We start from the raw sequence: 20,336 nt of genomic DNA on the forward strand, positions 1-20,336 counted from the left end.
AATAATAATAATAATAATAATAATAAAAACTCTGCCCATACAGTTTCTATACTGAAATGAGAATTCCAGAAAAGGACCTATTGAAATCATCTCCTGAAGTCTATGATTGATTAATACCCAAATCTTCTCCAAATCCTGTATCAAGGGCTATTTATTCCAAATCTGGAATCAGGAAACAAATAACAAAGCAATGTTCACACCTAATCACATTTAAGCAAAAATAATACTACAGATTCTATTTCTGTGGAGTCATAGAAAGCCTATTTTGTTCTTTTGAGTGCATTCCCTAAGGAGTATCTTTGGGAAAAACTAGAACAAACCTTCTCCCACCATTGTATTTTGGATGTACACAGCAAAGGAGTAAACAAACAAAGCTCTTCCTCTTTTTCTAAACTCTTTTTAGCTGTTGACAGAACTCTGTGGTTACTGAGTTGATGAACACATTGATAAAGGTTTTAACAGGAATTGTCCATGTTTAAACCCTGTGTCTCTCATCACATGGTTGTGGTGTAATGTGGTACCTAGCCCTGAGATATCCTAAGTGATTGGAGTGAATGGATGACTCTCAGCATGTCATATCCTACAGGTTTGGATGATCACCACTAGCATTCCAAGGCTTCAGCCTAATATGAAACGGATCTATGAATGAATGCCCAGCTAGGTGTATAATCCTCTGCAGGCAAAATTTATGTTCACTTTAGGAGAATAAAAATCTAGAAACACAAATAGACACATACACGTGTGCACACTCGCTTTCACACACACACACACACACACACACACACACACACAAAGTAATGAGGAAAAGACATGTAAGAATCACGAAGGTTTTATTTTTTTGTCTCTGTTAGCTATAGCATCTAACATACCATAAATCATGGCCATTGGTTTTTTACTTAAAAGGTCATTGGATGTCAAAGTTGCTAACAATGGGCTTTAAGGCAACGTGGTTGATGGACAAGCTAATTAACACATTTTCAAAGAACTGAATATCCATAAGACATATAGCAAGAAGCTAATTTTGTAGTGTCTGAAATAATGTAAAACCAATGTAAACACACACAGTAATACATTATTCTTGCACGTACTGAAGAGAAGGAATGAGTTAACCATTGTACCAGAGTGATAATAAGCAGTCCAAAAATGTATTAAGCAAATTTTGTATGCAGCCTGTTTTAATGAGTGCTTTATGGAATTGAAATAACAAATAGGAATCATTTTCTAACCTAAGATATTTATAATGTACTTGAAGGAACAAACTAAATATGCAGAAAGCATTTTGAAAATAATCACCAAATAATGTGGACTTTTTCCTTGCTACCAATAAATTCAATTTTCCCAATCCTAAAAATAAAAACTATATCTTCTTTGACACCATAAATTCCTCATGTTATTAGAAAAAGGAGCACACTAAAACAGAATTTAGCCTGATTAAAACAAAATTCTTAAGGTACTTCTTTTCTTCTCATATTAGTTTTCAGAAATTTGACTCCTATAGTTAAGCAATGTCCTTCAATGCAAATATAACAATGGCTAAGAGATTCATTATGTATATACACACACATACATTTACATTTATTTATTTTAGTGTGTTGATTCATGTGCAACTAACTATAATAGTGTTACAGCAGGTCCTGTTGAGTAATCTCCAGTTTTTTCTCACTAAAGAATTAGTAGTTAGATAGAAGAAATAAGTTCTAATGTATGATAGCAGACTAGGGTGACTACAGTTAGCAAAAACATATTGTATATTTCAAACTAGCTAGAAGAGAGGCCTTGAAATGTTACCAACATACAGAAATGATAAATATTAAAGGTGATGAATACCCCAAATGCCCTGACTTCATCATTACACATGCTATGCATGTCACCAAATACATGTACCCCATAAATATGTAAAATATTATGTATCAATAAATCAACAATAAAATATAGACTCTCCCATAAATAAAAAAAGAATTGGTGAGAATCCTGAAGTATTGAAGCACTATTACCTTGACCTGAAGTCAAAATAATAGTCTTTGTCCCCAGTCTGGTCTGTATTATTTTCTCACTCTCTCCGAATACGCTTACACATGCTGTTTGTGTTGGTATGTCCACATCTTACTTTTTGGTTTTACTTTTAAAAGTGTCCGTGTACTTTTATAAGTACAGATTCTAAGACATGCATTTCCATCCATTGATTTTAATGAGTACCTTGCTTTCTTTTTAGGATCTTTGCAAAATACTAGTAGTTTCATTTTCTAAATACAGTGACTGGCTCTAGCTTACTATTTCTGAAGTCTAACTGTTCCTTGATGCTTTCTCTTCAATAGCTCTGTTCTTCCTCCCAGATCACTATTCTCCATTATCTTGCCCTTCCACATGGAAACTGGGAAAGGGCATTTATTTAAAAATATTTAATATCCTTTTTTTAAACAACAGAAATATCACTTCTCATGTGAAATAGATGCAGCAAAAGAATATGGCCGGCATGAGCAGTAAATAACACATCACATATCAAAGAAAAGTCCATCTGGGAAATATATCAAAATAGCCATGCACTTTTATTGACATTTCAAGACAAAAAAATAACACGGAACCCCAGCTCTTCTTTCATGTCTGTACATTTGTTTAACTATAGCTTGTGCCTACAGAGGTAAGCCTGGGAAGAAAAGGAAGGAGTTTTCTTTGTTGTTTTTTTTATTGCTATTGTTGCTTTTAATATTAGGCAGCTTAGTTATATTTCAGAAATAGAAATCTAGGTAATAAGTCAGGAAGAAAGCTTGGTATTAAAGGATGCAATCTAGCACACTGCTATATTGACAGAAGGTAGAGCGGTCTGGAAGTGTCTGCCAGCACCTGATATATTGCACTGCCAATAGAAATGGGAAAGGGATTAACATTTTTAAGTGCTTACTAAGTGAAGCACCATGAAGAGGTCATCATTACCTTTCAACCCAACTGCCACGTCCTGCCCAGTTTTTCTTTTGCCCTCCCCACACAAAGAAGAAAAATGCTTAATATTCATTTACCCAGTTTTGCCTCCAACCCAGACATAGTTTTGTAACCAAGTGAAGGCTATTGGTGTCAGAAGGGATACTACTGGCCATCTGGGAAGGATTCTCTCTGATAAGAGACATTCAAAGATAAATGCCCACACTTCTGCTTTGGACGTTATCATATAAGGCTGTTACAGCTGGAGCTACTGCAGTCAAGAGAATCACAGAGAAATTGACCTACACCTCTGATGCCATCCAGCTCTTGCACCAACCCAGGGAATCCCTGCCTCTGCATTTATTGTTCTTGGAGAAAAATAAACTCCTCGAGTTGAAGTCATTTGCTGTTGAAAATTTTGTTTCTGGCGGTCACATGCATCCTAACTGAAAAACATTGTGCCGGGTACTTGTGATATGATCCCTTTTGATGCTTATAATCATCCTGTTAGCTAAGCATTATTCTTTTATTTTAGAGATGAGGAGACTGAGGCTTAAAAAGATGGAGGGACTTGTCCAGTGTCCCAAAGTTCTTATGTACAGAAGTCAGAGTTTGCAAATATTATTTGGAGACTACGTGACTGCAAGACTTTCCACCACACATTCCATCTTCATTAGGGCTCTCTTGCCTGGTCCTCAATCCTCTAGTTTCTCACAAGTTCCACTTTGGCTGGAATGATTTTGAAATCTGCCTCTAGTAAATGCTGAATGTTTTCAAGTCCTCCCAATTTGAAATTCTACAGGATCCCTGTAAAATGGGAGGGAGAGTACAAAAGAAGGGCAGAGGATATAATATTTCTTTTTCAATACTGGTTGAATTTTTGAAGGGATTTATTTCAGCAAATTCTGAGATCCTGGCAAGTAACATTGGTTTATTTGTGTATGATAGCCCTTTTCTAGATGATATTTTGGAAGATGTAAGATTTTCCTGGTGGTTTCTCTTTCTCTTTGCTCTCCCAAATGAGGGGAGCGCTTTCTCATTAGCCTGAATATCGAAAATTTCAAAATGCCTGTTGGGCCTCTTTTATTTGCACCAGCCATATTCTTACTGCATAGAAGTCCTCCTTTGGAAATTTTTCTTTTCTCCCCTTTTCTTCCTAAACCTCATCTGTAGTGCCCTCTTGGTAAACTAATTTGAACTAATATGTTACTAGTGATTCAAATATAAATTATTAGATCATGTACATGTACAAAGTTATACATTCTCAAGACCTTACTCCAGAGTAATAACTTCCTTGTTTTGGGAATTTCAGCCCAAGTCAGAGAGTTTCTCTAAGGGAGCCAAAATGATGCCACATGGGCATTTGCTTTCTATACCAGCCAGCCCTAGAGTTTGGCGGTGTGTCCAGGAGCCTTAAGACAAAAACCAGAAAGTGAACAGGAAAATATATTACTATAGTGTATTCTTTAATAAGAAATCGAATCTTGGGAAAACATTGGCTTAAGAAAGTCTTTATAAACTAAGCTAGCCACTGTTAATTTCCTAAACTCACTAAGTTAACACTAAAAGCAACCAGAGTGGAAAAAACAAGTAAACAAATCCGATTTTCACTGTTTCTAGACCAAGCCCCCAATATCTGTTAACCGGAAGTATTGAGGTAATTTAGTGGTCTCTCCACTTTTACACTTACCAGTACACACTTCTCAGTCGAGTCTCAAAATAGCAGCCTGAATTATCTATACCTCTAAAAATGAAATGAAATCAAGACATGCCTCTGCTCAAAATCTTTCAGTGTTTCTCCTGCTCAGTCAGGATAAAGGACAAATTTCTGACAATGGCTTCAGGACCTTCCTTTGCTCTCACCCGATTCCTTCTTCATCCCCATCTTCTAGTCTCTTCTGCTACTCCAATCACACTGGCTTCCTTCTCTTCACAGAAACATCAGGCACACTTCCGACTCAGCCCTTAGTTACTTCCCTTGCTCAACTGCTATCTTCTCAGTGAAGGCCCTGTAATCACGCTATTTAAAATGTCAAAACCCCCACTGACCGAATGCCCCTCCCCAACACTCTGTCCCCCTTCCCTGCTTCATTTTCTCCAGAGCATTCCATAGTAAATATCACATACTGTACATTTGACTTGTTTATTTGTTATTTGTTTTCTTCCTGTTGTGTTGTCCCAGATCCCTGACTAGAACACAGCTCTGTGAGGGGAGAAGATTTTGTCTATTTATTTATTTATTTTAATGCTGTATGTACAGTGCCTGTTACATATTAATTCTTCAATAACTATTTGTAAAATGAATAAACTTTCCACCTGCCTAGTTAGTCAGGTGGAACAATTTATAGTTGTAAAACTACAATATTACTTGGTTCTAAATAACTTAAGCAGAGAAATAATTTATTGAAATGAGATTGGAAGGCCAAACAACCAGACTCAGAAAACCCTGAGGTTAAAAAAACTTCTCAGGAATTAAATGAGCTGGGCAGCAGGACACCTAGGCATGGTCTGGGGGCATCCTCACCCTGGATCATCCTCATTCATCTTCAGCTAAGGACATGCCCAGGGTTTCTGCACTTTATCCTCATCACCATGAGCAATTTCTAAGTGAAAGTATGCATCTTTGCATACTTCCTCTAGAGCTGGTGTGTCTGTGCCAGGCCTAGGTCATGTGCCAACAATCCAGCCATTAATGGCCGGGAGAGATAATATGTAACGCTTGTCAGCTGCCAAGGGGAAGGCTGAGTTCCCCTCCCCACCAAAATGTGAATAATGAGGGATTCTTTGACATATGAACAGATTTAGATCATGAACAGCCAAAAAACAAAACACATACAAAAAAGCACCTAATTTTAATCTATAATTATACATAAAAAGTGTCTTTTATTTGCTTTATTTTGTTTTTCTAGTTATTGATTTTAAATTTTCCTAGTGATACAAAATAGGTATATTAGCTCATTTAATGACTTTGGCTAGAGAAAATTAACACTAAGCCATACCAAGGTAATAAAAATTTTAGCCAGACCTCAATTTTTCCCTTGACACAGCCTATAATTTGTTGTCTGTCAGTATTTACTCATTAGAAGAAGAAATGAGTGAATTGAGGGCCTTCAATGACCTATCTGATCTCTTCAGAGTAAACTTTTATGCAAAGGCTAAGAAGATATCTTTTGTATTTACTGAATTTGCATAATAAAATGAACTGCATCAATGGAAAGCAGATGCTCATCTGACTAAATCATTACTCATCCTATTCCCCACAGGGAAACAGTCACGCATAGTATTGAACTAGAGTTCAGATTTATTGCACAACTACTTTTATTTGGTATGGGAGTGTTCCAAAGATGAAAGCAACAAGCCCTCCCATCCTACAAGTCCTTTTTCAATATGACTTCTCTATTGATCTCATCAGACTCACTGAGTCTGAGTTGGCCCTGGTGACTTGCCTTAACTCGTAGAATGTTGTAGAGGGGATATATGTAACTCTCAGGCCTAGTCCTTAAGATGCTGTGCAGTTCCTCATCTTGACCTCTCTCAGAAGCCAGCTACCATGTAAGGAAGCCTGGGTTATGCACTTGGGGAAGTAACATGGGAAGAAAGGCCCTGGAGGATGAGAGGCACCACACACAGCAGTCAGCATCAACTGCCATACAGTGTGAGTGGGGCCATCTTGGTGTTCCATCCTCATTTGAGCCACCAGTGGAATTTAGTCACATGATCAGCTCAGTTGATACCTTGGGGAGTAGAGGAACCAACTGTCTGACCCAGCCCATGTGCAAAATCATAACAAATAATAAATTGTAGTCTCAAGCCAATATGTTTTGGAATGGTTGGTTATACAACAATAAATAGCTGAAATATTTAGAATATAAAACTTTTGTGAATTTAATGACATTAAACGTTTTTTGAAAAACCATTAGGAAATATCTACTTTCCTTTGGGCTAAGGAAGAACGCAGTAGGTAAAAACTAGCTCCAGTTGAGCTATACTTATCAACACATCCCAAGCCATTTCTATCCCAGTTCCAACATCCTGGGCAGGAGTGATATCATCTACTTCCCCCAAGGTCCACAGTAACTTATCTGACCAGTAGATCCTTCTCTAATGTCTGAAGGTGTCTTTTAGCTTCTATGATGAATCAATGCTCTAACAGAAAAGGCAGACAGGACTGCTCTCTGATGATGTAGATGTTTTGACTGCTCTTAAGAGATACTGATTCCTTTTTTCTCAGCCTGCATTCTTCCCTCTCCTTCCACTCCTTAACTCTACAACGGAATCTTTTAGTTATGTATACAGTGAGAATTTTAGTCTAATTTGATGCCATATGCATGGCAACAGTAGGATGGTGGAGAAGAGATTTGGGCACAAATGATTCTACCATGTTGGAAGTATTTTTTTTTAAACATTATATTTTATAGCAAATTTCACAACAGCCCCAAATTTCAGAACTATTCCAGGTAACCATTTCAATGAAGTTTGGATATCAGACATTTAATTTAGATTCAGTCAATATTATAATAAAATAATAATGCTTAGTTATTAATTTTTATTTTTTTAACTTATTTTGAATTACTTAAAATATTTAGTCTCTGATGTTTTGCTATATTTCTTTTTGTTTGTTTTTATTGTGATCAAAACACTTAACATGAGATCTATCTTCTTTACTATATTTCTTAAAGCAAGTTTTATATCCATTGTTTCCAGAAAGTTTCTGGTGCAGCTACACTTTCAAAGATCTTTGTTAAAGCACCCAATGTTAAAGAGATAAACTTAAGTAACATTATACATTTCAGTGAGGCCATTTTTTAGAAATTGAACTATGATCTTCATAATGAGTTTTTGCTTATGTACCTAGATGATGCTAATATCAATTAAGAAACAAATTGTTATTGCACATCTACAAGGCACCAGTTCTAGGAAAGGCAATTTGAAAAATATGTTAGAAATATTAGATGTGGTTCCTTCCGTAAAAGAGTTAACATTCCATTCAAAGTAGAAAAGCCTTAAACAAGACATGATGACTGTTAAGAATAAGAAAGTGCCTGGGTTCAGGCTCCACTCTACCACTTTAGGCAAATACTACTCAGTGCCTCAGTTTCCTCCTCTGTAAAATGAGGTAATACTATTACTTATACCATAGATAATCCATGTAGAGTGCTTAGGGACATAATACATATTCATTCTTGTAAACCCTTATTGCTGTCAGATACTCTCCTGCCACTGAGAAGTTTGTCTCTTTGGTCATGTTGTTTTGGCTCAGTATTCTACATCTCACTATCCACATCTGTGAAAAGGCATGTTTCTAATTATATTCTTCAGTGCAGAAATTCAATTTTATATATCACTTTTAGAAAAAAACAAAGAATTACATACTAAAATGGGAAAATTTGTTGGCATGACTTGTGATCCTTATTATTACAATAATTAACATTTTAAAATCATGTAAATATAAAGATGCTTATTTTAAAAATAATTTTGTTTTCTACCTTTAAAATAAAATGTTATTCAAAAACCTTAAAAACTGAAGGAACTGGAACTTTTGTTCATTTAATTTAAGTTGTCATTAAATCTGGATGTCATGAATTAACTTCTAAATATATCAAGATCAATAATTGTACTGATAGTTCAATCAGTAACATAGTTACTTGTTTATTTAACTAACAGGTTTTTATTTCTCTTGATTAAAGCACCTATTACATTTAAACTTCATTTTTTGAGAACATAAAATGATACGTTATGTATTTCATTCTTAGTTCTCCAAAATACTAGTTTTTGTTTTGTCTTATGTTAGTATATTAGATGAACTTGGTGAAGCCATCAGTCATCAGTCAAATGAAAGTCTTAAAAATTGACCTATCAAAACAGTTATACATGCCTAATAGCTTATTGGTAGAAATTAATGAGTGGCAAGCTCATCTTAAAGGTGGAGTTATAAGTTTGCATACTTTATTAATTATATATCATTAAGAAGTTGTTTTTCTATACTTGCTGGGGTTTTTCATGTTATTAATCCTGGTTCTGTTAAAGGAATAAGCATTTCCTCCCAGTGCCTGTTTTGTTACAAATATGTTAAACTGAACAAAGGGTCACTGTTAATAACCATTTGATAAAAAGGTTGCATTTATTTTTTACTCAACATCATTTGCTTTTAGAGGACAAATAATCTACCTTCCCTGATAATTAAGCAATTTGAAGAATGGGGAGGGGGAGGTGGGTAATAATTTTTTAAATCTTGTCTCTAAATTTAACAATAGTATGTTTATATTGCAATTTATCACAGAAATTTTCAGAAAACAATTTGACCAAATAACAGCTCTTGTGAGCTCATAGCCACAGAGGTTTACAGCCTGCCATTCTAAATTAAAAGCATACAAGACTGTCTTTGAAGATTTTCTCTACTGGTAAGTTGCCTAATCAAATTTTGCCACATCACTGGTATGTTTTTATCATGTGTTTTGAAAAAAAAGTAAGAACTACTAAAAACTATGTATAATGAATTTAGACAAATTATATTAAAATTAAAATTAAAACGTTTTATATAAAAAACTATAGTTCTTTACAACATAGTGCAAAATAACTTACCTATCTTTTAAAAAAAGCAAGTAAACTCAAAGTAAATCTTCGGGGAAAAAGTTAAAAATATTATTTATGGAAGTCAAGCATTTTTTTTTGTCCAAAAAGCCCTAGGACAGAAGCATTACATTCCCACAATTCAAACCGTTACCTATAAAAAAAAACCACTACTTTAGATAGCATAGTACTTTATGCATTAGTATGATTAGTATATTTGAGTATTATTAGTAGTATTTTTTGCTATTTTTGGATAACAAAACCTATGAAAATATTGGTGACCAGTAAAATCTGGACATGTTTTAAGTGATGGAACAGTAACTTTAAAATCCTTCTGAAATTTATGATTAAAATGAACTATGTTTCTTAAAGGTATGATGGACTATAAGAAGAGACAAGACTTTAAAATGTTTGAGTTACTAAGATTCTGTTCTCTAATTCCAGTTTTTAAAGCTGTGCTGAAATAACATCATATCCGTTCTATAGTCTGCAAGGAAACAAAAATAAACTAATGTAACCATATTCTATTTACTTAGACTGTATATGAGTGCATCCATGCTAAGATACTATTCATTAGGTAAATATTTGAAAAAATATATTAATTAAGATAGGGGAAGTAATCTGATTGTAATAATCTAAAACATCTTTAAAACCACTTGAGTTTCATAGAAATTAAAGTAAAGGCATTTTCTAATTCTGTCAATAAGTAAAAAAGAAAAAGAAAAAGAAAAAAATTAGCATTCAGATCAATATATGCTACCTACATGAGAAAATTATATCAATGCTTGCTGAAGAATAAAACTTTTCTATTAAATTATTTTTTTAGATTGTTTCAATTTGCTGGGCTTTTTGAATGGCTTTTCTGGTCCAACTTTTCTGAAATGTTTCCCCTACTTTACTGGAGTAAAGTTCAGCTCATGTCTGTCTTGAATGTACAGTAATACCCTTTACCTTGTCAAAAAAAAAAATCAATAGATTTGAATCTGTTAAACTTGGGAGCAGCTGTTCTGAAAATGCAGCCTCTCTGCTATGGTGGAGATTTAAGGCTATCACACAAAAATAAAACAACTCCAGGTTAACTCAATGGAAAATTGTGTGGGAACATCAGTGCAACAGTAAGCATTGTGACTCCATTATTTATTAAACATGTTTCTAGAAAAACCACTACTTATGTGCAGAAGCTGGTGAACACTACCAAGATCTATAAAGCATTTCTAACTATGGTGCTTTGCACTAATTTAGTCTCAAGAAAGACTCCAGGTTTCAATTCAATTCTGCAAATATTTGTTGAGCAAGAGCATTCAATATTTGTTGTACAAGTGAACCCAGCACTCTGCTAAATGTCCTGCTTTGACAAAAATCTGAAATCTATATTTAACCTTAGGCAAAACTTTTAACCTAGCTGGGGCTCAATTTCTTCATAAGTAAAATGAAGAGATTGGATTAAACAATATCTAAGATTTTAAAATTCTATGATTATGGGATTGGCTTGGACATAGTGATGTCATATTATCCTTTGCTTTTAATCTTTGCCTGTACCTCACCAATAGGATAGACACAGTGAGGCTGCCCATTCCATTTGATGCAAGGTACAGCAGTCGTTAGAGGAAGGAGGGAACGTGCTCAGGGAGGCAGGCAAGCACTGTGGTGGAGAGCATGGCCTAGGGAGTGGGACTGTCTGGACTGGGGTTCTGCCCTTCTCAATCATATGATTTGGGACAGTTACTTTACCTCTTGGGGCTTCAGTGTCCTCATTCGTAAAATGGGGATAATGTTTGTATTTACCTTATAGAGCTGTTGTAAAGATTAAATGAGTTAATGTACGTAAAGCACTTGGAACAGCGCCTAACACAAAGTACATATTCAATAGGACTAGCCATTATTATTCTGGTCCAAGGCACAGATGTCAATAGCCTAGTTCAAATCTAAGCACTAACATTGACTAGGACATCACTTAGTTACTTTAATTAATAGTAGCCACCTCACATGATTACTCACAGAATTATATATAAATGAATATCTATATGTCATCAGCAACAGTATCTGACATAAAACACATAAATTAATAAGCAATGGAGCCAGGATTACATATAACTACACTCTTCCCTAACACATAGCAACACCCAGAATTCAAACATTGGGAAATGAGTTAAAAATGGATGCATGTACAGAAGTCTTCGGGCATTGGATTTTTATATATAACAGGTTTATAAATGTAATTGTAGTGAGTTTTTGCAAAATAAGTATTCAGAACAAGAATGTACAGCCTTTAATAACATGCAGAGTGTATAGTGAATGCTCAATAAATATTACCATTGACTGTTATTAAATCCTCTTTCTACAGAGCTGAAACAGTCTTCCTTGGCTTTAATTTAAAAGTTAACTTTAATATGTAATAAAAGTATATTCAATAATGGAATAATTTTACATAATAAAGTTTAAGGAGAAAATAGTTTTCTCATGACATAGTTAAACCTATGTCACAAATATGACACAGTAGCTTGAAGAATTACAGGAAAATTAACAATTATGGCTTAATAAAATAGGATTCATTGAAATGAAAGATATTCTGCTTCAATTAAGTCCATTGAATCAAATGAATCCCTTGTAGTGTATAAAAGAATAACTGACAAGTTCTTTGGCTGCTAAGCTTCTCTGTACTCTTTGCAGAAACCACTAGTTTTTAAAAAGGAGTTACCTTTCATTTAGCTAAAAATCGAAGTTACAAGTGCATCAAAATATTGTCTAAAGACACTGTTGCCCATGAATTGACACACGGTGTAATGAAAGAGGATGTATGTCAAACCCCATTAGTAAATCTTTAGAGAATGTACATGCTATTGAATTAGGTTAATAATATATACAGTCAGTAATAAAGACTTTCTACAAAATTATTTTATAAAAAGATATTATGTGACAGCTACACAAAAGAATTTGTATAACCAAATATGAATGCCAGTTAGGGCAAAATGTCAGGATAAATATTACAACTTATGGTTGGAAGTAAGGCCCTGATAGTGTTAGACTCTAGTTAGATGCATGATGCTCAAAGAGATAACAAAACAACCATTGACTCCAGCGGCTAACTTTTATTTTTTCACCTCTCTGCATATGCTGCAACAAGTTCATTTGTGCAATATATAGCACATGCATAGTTAAAATTGGGAGTATTTCATCTGCATGTAACATCTTTCCTTTCCCATTGGAAAGGACTAAAATGGATTAGAAGTGGCATTATTGGGGAGGATTTTTGCTTTCAGCTAAGGTAGAATAAAAGATATTGAATTTACTCTCTTACTGGAAACTACTAACAACCCAGCAAAAAATAAAACATTCATGTTCAGGCATTGGACACCAAGTAATGCAGAACAATGATCCCCAACTTACAGCCTAGAGAGAATTTTCATGATGCCATGAAGAGAGAGAAAACCCAAGTGGAGCTTGGAGCTCTCCCAGAGTTGAGGAGACAGAGGCAGGAGTATGGGGAAGGCAAGTTGGTTAGGGTTTTGAGGACAAAGTCCCAGAAAGGAGAAAATTGTAGAGAGTAAGAAAGCTCCAGTGATCTGCAGAGGGTCACCCTCCAGTCTTCAGCTCATTACTAATCAGCACATGTAAGAAGGAAATTCTTCAAATTTGTGGAGGCACCACCCAACAAAAAGGAGCAGGGGAACAACTCTTGGAACTTGCAAAGGCCCAGGGAAAGCTTGTCTTCCCAACAGCCAGTGTGGAAAATGTCACAATTCACAGCACATCAGGAAATCAGAAGTGTATTGCCTTAATGGTGGGACAGGATCAGCCCTAGACTATAGGCTATTCTGTTCCTGCATAACAAAGCTTTAAAGCAAGGCTCAGAAGATTCAAACTAATTTTTTCTGGTTTTTAATTTTTAATTTTGGCTTTAACATAATTATACATATTTATGGGGTACAGAGTGATATTCCAATACATGTATATAAAATATAATAGCCAGTTAGAGTAATTAGCTTATCCATTTGTCATTTGTTTAGAGACACTCAAAATCCTTTCCTCTAGCTATTTAAAAATATACAATGTATTATCATTAACTATAGTCACCCTACAGTGCGATAAAACACTAGAATTTATTTATAAATAACTGAATCTCAGATGAAGACTCAGATAATATGTATAGGAATATAAAAATATCCAGTACTCCCAAAGGTAAAATTTACTACCATGTCTAGCATTCAATAAAAAATTACCAGCAATGCAAATAAATGGAAATGATTCACAATGTGGATGAAAACCTACCAATAGAAACATATCCAGAAGTTGCACAAATGATATGATTATTAAGCAAGGGCATTACAACTGTTATTATAACTATTTTATATAATTATAGACATTTTATGTGTTTAAGAAGCTAGAGGAAAGATTGAACATGTAAACAAGACCCAGATTGAAGTCCTAAAAATATCTGAGGTGAAAATAACATTTAATGAGATTAACAGCAAATTAGACACTCCACAAGAAAGGATGAGTAACCTGAAGACATAACAATTAAACATGTCCAAAATTAAAGAGAGGAAAAAAGACTAGAAAACAAATGGACAGAGCATCAGAGAGTTGTGAGACAACTTCCAGTGGCCTAACATATGTGAAATTGGAGTCCCTCAATGAGAAGGGAAAGAAGAGGAACAGAAAAATATTTGAAAAATTATGGTCTAAAATTCTCCAATTTTGATAAACACTATAAACTGATAGATCCAAGAAGGTCAATGCATGCTGAGTACAAGAAATAAGAAGAAAACTTTGCTAAGGTACACCGTAATCAAATAGTTTAAAAGTGGTGATAAAAAGAAAATCTTAAAAGCAGCCAGAGGGGCTGGACACAGTGGCTCACCTATAATCTCGGCACTTCGGGAGGTTGAGGCGAGCACATGAGTTCAGGCCAGGAGTTCGAGACCAGCCTGGCCAACATGGTGAAACCCCATCTCTGCTAAAAATACAAAAGTTAGTTGGGCCTGGTGGCACATGCCTGTAGTCCCAGCTACTCAGGAGGCTAAGGCAGGAGAATCACTTGAACCCAGGAGGTGGAGGTTGCAGTGAGCCGAGATCACACCACTGCACTTCAAACAGGTTGACAGAGTGAGACTCTGTCTCAAAATAAATAAATAAATAAAATTAAATTAAAATAAAATAAACAAATAAATAAAAGCAGCCAGAAGGGGAAAATACATTATGCACAGAGTGGGAAGAAAGATGAAAGACAACAGATTTCTTCTTGGAAACAATGTGAGCCAGAAGATAGTGAAACATCTTTAAACTATTGAAAGAAAAAAGAAATCCCATAAACATAAAATTCTATACACAGCACAAATACATTTGAAAAAGGAAAGCAAAAGACATCCTTCGATATAGAAAACAATAAAATGATTAATCATCAGCAGAAATGTCAACAGTAGTTCCTCTGGGAGAAGAAAAATGATATGAGATGGAAAGCTGCATTCAATTGATGAGCACAGGAAATGGTAAATATATGAGTAAACATAAATGACATTTTTTCCTTTTGTTTTAAAAATCTCTTTAAAAGCTAATTGTTTAAAGCAAAAGTAGTAACAATGTATCGTAAGGGTTAAAACACATGCAGAAGTAACATGTGAGTATGCTGTTATATGATACTTATACCGGGCACGGTAGCTCACACCTGTAATCCCAGCACTTTGGGAGGCCGAGGCAGGCGGATCACGAGGTCAAGAGATCGAGACCGTCCTGGCCAACATGGTGAAACCCCGTTTCTACTAAAAATATAAAAATTAGCTGGGCGTGGTGGTGCACGCCTGTAGTCCCAGCTACTTGGGAGGCTGAGGCAGGAGAATCGCTTGAACCTGGGAGGCGGAGGTTGCAGTGAGCCAAGATCACGCCACTGCACTCCAGCCTGGTGACAGAGTGAGACTCTGTCAAAAAAAAAAAAAAAAAAAAGAATAGTATCACTTGAGGGTAGACCATAATAACTTAAAGATATATACTACAAACCCTAAAGTCACAACTAAAAAATATAATAAAGTAGGGAGTCATACAGAATAAGACAGCAAATGAGATAAAATGAGAAAAAAAAACATTATAGGTCTAGCAAGTGTGAACTTTCACAGTCAAGAATTAGGTTTTCCAAAAATATGGTACTCTTGTCTGCTACTTAGCTCATGGGCCCATCTTACCTTTTCAAGGAACCTTAGCCACACGTAACTTAAAATGCTTACTCTTTTAAGCAAATTCAGTCCATCCAAGTCTTTTTCATTCCTTCTTCCCTGATGTGTCCCTGAATTATCCTTGTTCCTGGGGATATTGTTCTGATGTTATTGAGAGCAAGTTCCTGAACCAGACCCTTGTGTCTGATGTTAACTCTATGTTAACTCTGTTATTACTTATCTGCCACAGGCTGGTTGCTTAACCTTCTTATTTTTTGGTGCTTTTTCACCTGTAAAAAAAGGGGGTAATAGCAGCTACTTTGAAGGATTACTGTGAAGAGTCAATAGATAACATATGTAGATGGTCCAAAGGTAGTCAGTTATCTCAATTGATTATTCAGTCAATTACGGATCAAACTCCTTGTCCTACTCTTTCCCCATTTTCACTACTGCACTTGATGTCTTAACTTAAAAAAATAACATGTGAAAGCACTTAGTACAATGCTCTTTGCTTGTCAAGCCCTAAATGAGTGACATTTTTATTCTTATCTGTATATAATATTCTCTGCTCTGCTGCAGCCACATAACTGTTGATTTTGCCTTTTGTCTTCATGAGATGCCACCAGCTCAGTCAGTAACTGCACACTTCCTTTGTAGGTTTCAGAAATATTTTTGCAGTATTTACAGGCTGGGATGTTCCAGGATTCAGTGGCACAGACTTCCAGTCCAGCTTCCTGGACACTTCACTCCACCACTGCTTCTCTATCGCTCTGTCAGAAACATCCACTCTTCCCAGGCCAAACTCTGCAAAGCAGGATGGAAATTCTAACCATGTTTTTCTGGGCCACCAGGACCTGACTTTCTAACTTTCAAACTAATATTTTCCATTGGAGCTTTTTATTTTCATTTTTTATTTATTTTATTTATTTTTTTTGAGACGGAGTCTCGCTCTGTCACCCAGCCTGGAGTGCAGTGGCACGATCTCATCTCACTGCAATCTCTGCCTCCTGGGACTACAGGCACCCGCCACCATGCCCGGATTTTTTTTTTTTTTGTATTTTGTTGTAGAGATAGAGTTTCTCTGTGTTAGCGAGGCTAGTCTCGATCTCCTGACCTCGTGATCCATCTGCCTCAGCCTCCCAAAGTGCTGGGATTACAGGTGTGAGCCACTGCGCCCTGCTTGATTAGAGCTTTTTAAAACTTCTGTTTGGAAATTCAATTCTAACTAGCGACTTCTGTTACTGTAGCTATCCTGTACACGGCAGTCACTGTATGTGGCCAGTGACACTCTGCCTACATGCTGAGGGCTATAATAGTGGTAAGAAGGGTGGCAGGAAGAAACCTAGTAATATGGTCAAGGACTGTCTGCTCCCTAGTGGCGGCAGAAAAGTTAATCATTTACTTAACTTTAACTGTTACTAGCAACAGATTAATTACGATGTATTGGAAAGTAATTGGTATCCACCATAGTGCCTTGTTGCCACAGTGAGCTGCTGCCTGTGACACTGGACCTGCTTGTTACCAAACACAGGCAGAGATATGGAAACATCTGGAAGGTCCCTGAGGCACCATAGCTATTGAGGTGGCCCTGGATATCTCTGGAAGCTGCAGCTGTCTCTTGATTCAGTCTAGAAAAACAGAAGTCCATGAGACAACAGGTCATCAGTTGAGTTTCAGCTCTGTTATGAACAACTCCATGGAACAATTTCTGAGTATTAGAGACGTAAACATCTTCCTGCATCTTCCTTTTATGGTGATTATCTCCTCTGCTAGTCCAGGAGCCTTTTGAGCAGTGGGACTTACTTACACCTTGACATTCCCTATAGGCCCTCGCAGAATCTTAAAGGAAGCTGCTACAGACACCACCACCACTATATATGAAGAAACTATCCCAGACACTGCTCCAGGGGCTCCACAATCATAATTCTATTTAATCCTCATAGGCCACTCTAAGTTATATATTGCTTTCCTATTGATGGATAGAATGATTGAAGTTCTAAGTAGTTGTAAGATTTGTGCAAGGGCACAAAGCATGGGGCCAACATTCTACCCAAACCTGTGTTACTCTCACACCTTATTTTCTGTCACTGCAATAAAATATCTCCTTCACACAACACCTCTCAGTGGTGGCTGTTTCTGAGCTTGTCTGCTTGCACTGTATCCATACACAAACCTGGTGGTTAGACTGTCTTTGGAGGGAATTTGAACACAAGGCAGTAGAAACAAGATTTGTGGCTATCAAGACAATAGAGGCAAGTAGTATTACCAAATATACAGTCCATTGCTTTAGAAATTTTGCAAAGAACAGTCAATAATAATTAGTTTTTACATACATCTAGTGAAAATATGATAAAATGTTGTTCAAAATTTTATAGCTAGAGGTGAAAAGAATTCAGAGGAAGTTGTCTGAGTATTCCTAATGTTTTCAATCTACAGTAGCCAAAGCCATATTTATTGTTTTCATAGAAAGTAAGAAGTTTGGGATCATAGTTACTAACTTTGGTCTGGAACTTCTGGCCTACAGCCTGTGTTTTAGAACTGCTAGATTGCATTGTACTCCAAAGAGGCATGTGACCAGTGAGCAAAACCAGATGGTGAAGTATGCAAGGCCTACCTTCTGCTGAACTCACTTCTCTCTTATGAAGCCCTCTGACCTCCCTGCCTGCCCCAGTTCTCAGTGCTCCGCTCCACACATCCAGGAGAAAACAAATCATTAGTGTTTTCAGAAAAATTTGTCTGTTAGACGTCTCTGAGACTTTATAACTACCCCAAAGGCAGAAACTCAAAATAATCTTTTGTGATACCAATGACTAATAGTGGTATTTCAACTTCTGTGTCTTCTGATTAAGGGAATTATTTTGGTGCCAAATTATACTCTGTAAGGGGCAAATTGTATTACTAAATCTGCCACTTGCCCTCTCCTCTCAGGTGACTTTGCTTAGCACTACAAAGATGGTAGAAAAACAGTTTTCCAGTAGCCACATAAGAGACTATGCACAATTCCAGATTTGATTCCACACTAATATAGAGGTGGAAGAGTTGCTAATAGTAGAGTTCGATGAATGGAAAATTGCAAGGTGGTTTTTCGTTTAGGATGGGCTGCTGTTGACCTCGCTGCTGACCTTGCTGCTGACCTCACTGCTGACCTTGCTGCTGACTTCACCGCTTCTCCCAATATATGTCAGCTGAGTGGACTTTTGGCTGCCGGACATGAAGAAATCATATAATCAATTAAGCAATCAATCAACAAATATATAGTGGACTTCTGCAATTTGCAAGGCTCTGTGGCAAATTGTACAAGGTATGCAAAGATGACTTATAAGCAATATTCCTGTTTTTAAGTAGTATGTGACAACTACCAAATGAAGAGTGTACATGATATATATTACAGGAGTCAGAGGAGAAAGCTACTCCTGTGGCTGAAGTTATAGAGAAAGTTTTGTTTTTTAGCAGCATTTGCCATATAGAGTAATATTATAGGAAAATAACATAATTTTTAAACTGAATACTTTCTTCATGCCAGGCACTGTGTTAAGCTGTTTACACAAATAGTATGGGGAATACTTAGATGAGTACATGGCACATGGTAAATGCTCAATAAGTATTACTTTTTGTTTTTAATCATTGCATTAATCCTTCCATACCCTTTTAGTAGGAGCTATTATTTCCCACATACTATAGTTGACAAAATGGAGGCAAATTAAGGTTATATGACTTGTATAAGCTAGTAAGTGTGAACATAGATACTGACTCCAGAGTCCATAAGGTTGGTAAGTAAGGCAGAAGCTGGGGGGCTGGGGTTGGGGTTTACACCCAAGGAGCACCAGGGGCATATGAATAGAAGTCATAATGTTCTAATCCTGTTCAGGAGGTCAGAAAGTTAACTATGGTAGAGAACTTAGGATGAAAAGCTATGAGAGGTCTGCCTAGAAAAATAATTGAGAATGAATTATGATGGATTTCAATATTGACTGGGAAGGATATTTTCAAAATCTGTTTATCTTACACGTACTAGAGAGCCGATGGTATTTATACACACACACGCACCTGTGTGCAGACACACGCACCTGTGTGCAGGCACACGCGCTGACATAAAGGAAAGGAAGTTTTTGTGAAGATTAAGCTAGGGATATTATCAGAGCTAAGTTATCCATTAAGCACAGTAGGCACAGTCTCTAGAGCCCAAAGTACATTTAGCACATTTCAAATGTTTTATAATATTTTAAGTGAGAAGGACAAATGAATATAATTGTAATAATTAATACTTAATAATGAATACAGACTAGATTATGTTTATCTTTATACCAATAGAATCATAAAATCTAATTTTTAATTTTTTTCCTGGACAGGGGAAAAGTGTTTGTGGCCCACAGAAATCATGCTGCAGCCCTGGGTGATATGCTGAGACATCTGGGGGAGGAAATGACTAGGCATAAGTAAAACAGGGAACTACTAAAATCCTTATGCATGCAGGCTTTGACTAAGTTTGTGACCATGACAGTGTAAAATGAAAGCCAAAAGCATTGCAAATAAAAAAGCTTAGAAAAGTGAACTGCCTCTGTATGTATGGGCATTTGGTGGAATGTGAGATTATGAGTTACATCTGGGGACACAAAATGTAAATTTGATTCAAGATAGTGGGCAACTATATGCATTTACTTTCTTTGCATTTCAATGAGGCAGGCAGTTAGCAAATGGGCATGA

General features: G+C 36.1%; 1 long non-coding RNA gene across 1 annotated transcript; it reads left to right on the forward strand.

Moving 5' to 3' along the window:
• The first annotated feature begins 6,367 nt into the window (after positions 1 to 6,367).
• On the forward strand, positions 6,368 to 20,117 carry LOC129525780 (uncharacterized). Its single transcript, XR_008670250.2, has 4 exons — positions 6,368 to 6,468; positions 9,197 to 9,317; positions 18,726 to 18,933; positions 19,982 to 20,117. It is a non-coding gene; the product is annotated as an uncharacterized lncRNA (long non-coding RNA).
• The last annotated feature ends 219 nt before the right edge of the window (positions 20,118 to 20,336 follow it).

This window comes from Gorilla gorilla, chromosome 10 (assembly GCF_029281585.2).
Source record: "Gorilla gorilla gorilla isolate KB3781 chromosome 10, NHGRI_mGorGor1-v2.1_pri, whole genome shotgun sequence".
In the NCBI taxonomy this organism is placed as follows: domain Eukaryota; kingdom Metazoa; phylum Chordata; class Mammalia; order Primates; family Hominidae; genus Gorilla; species Gorilla gorilla.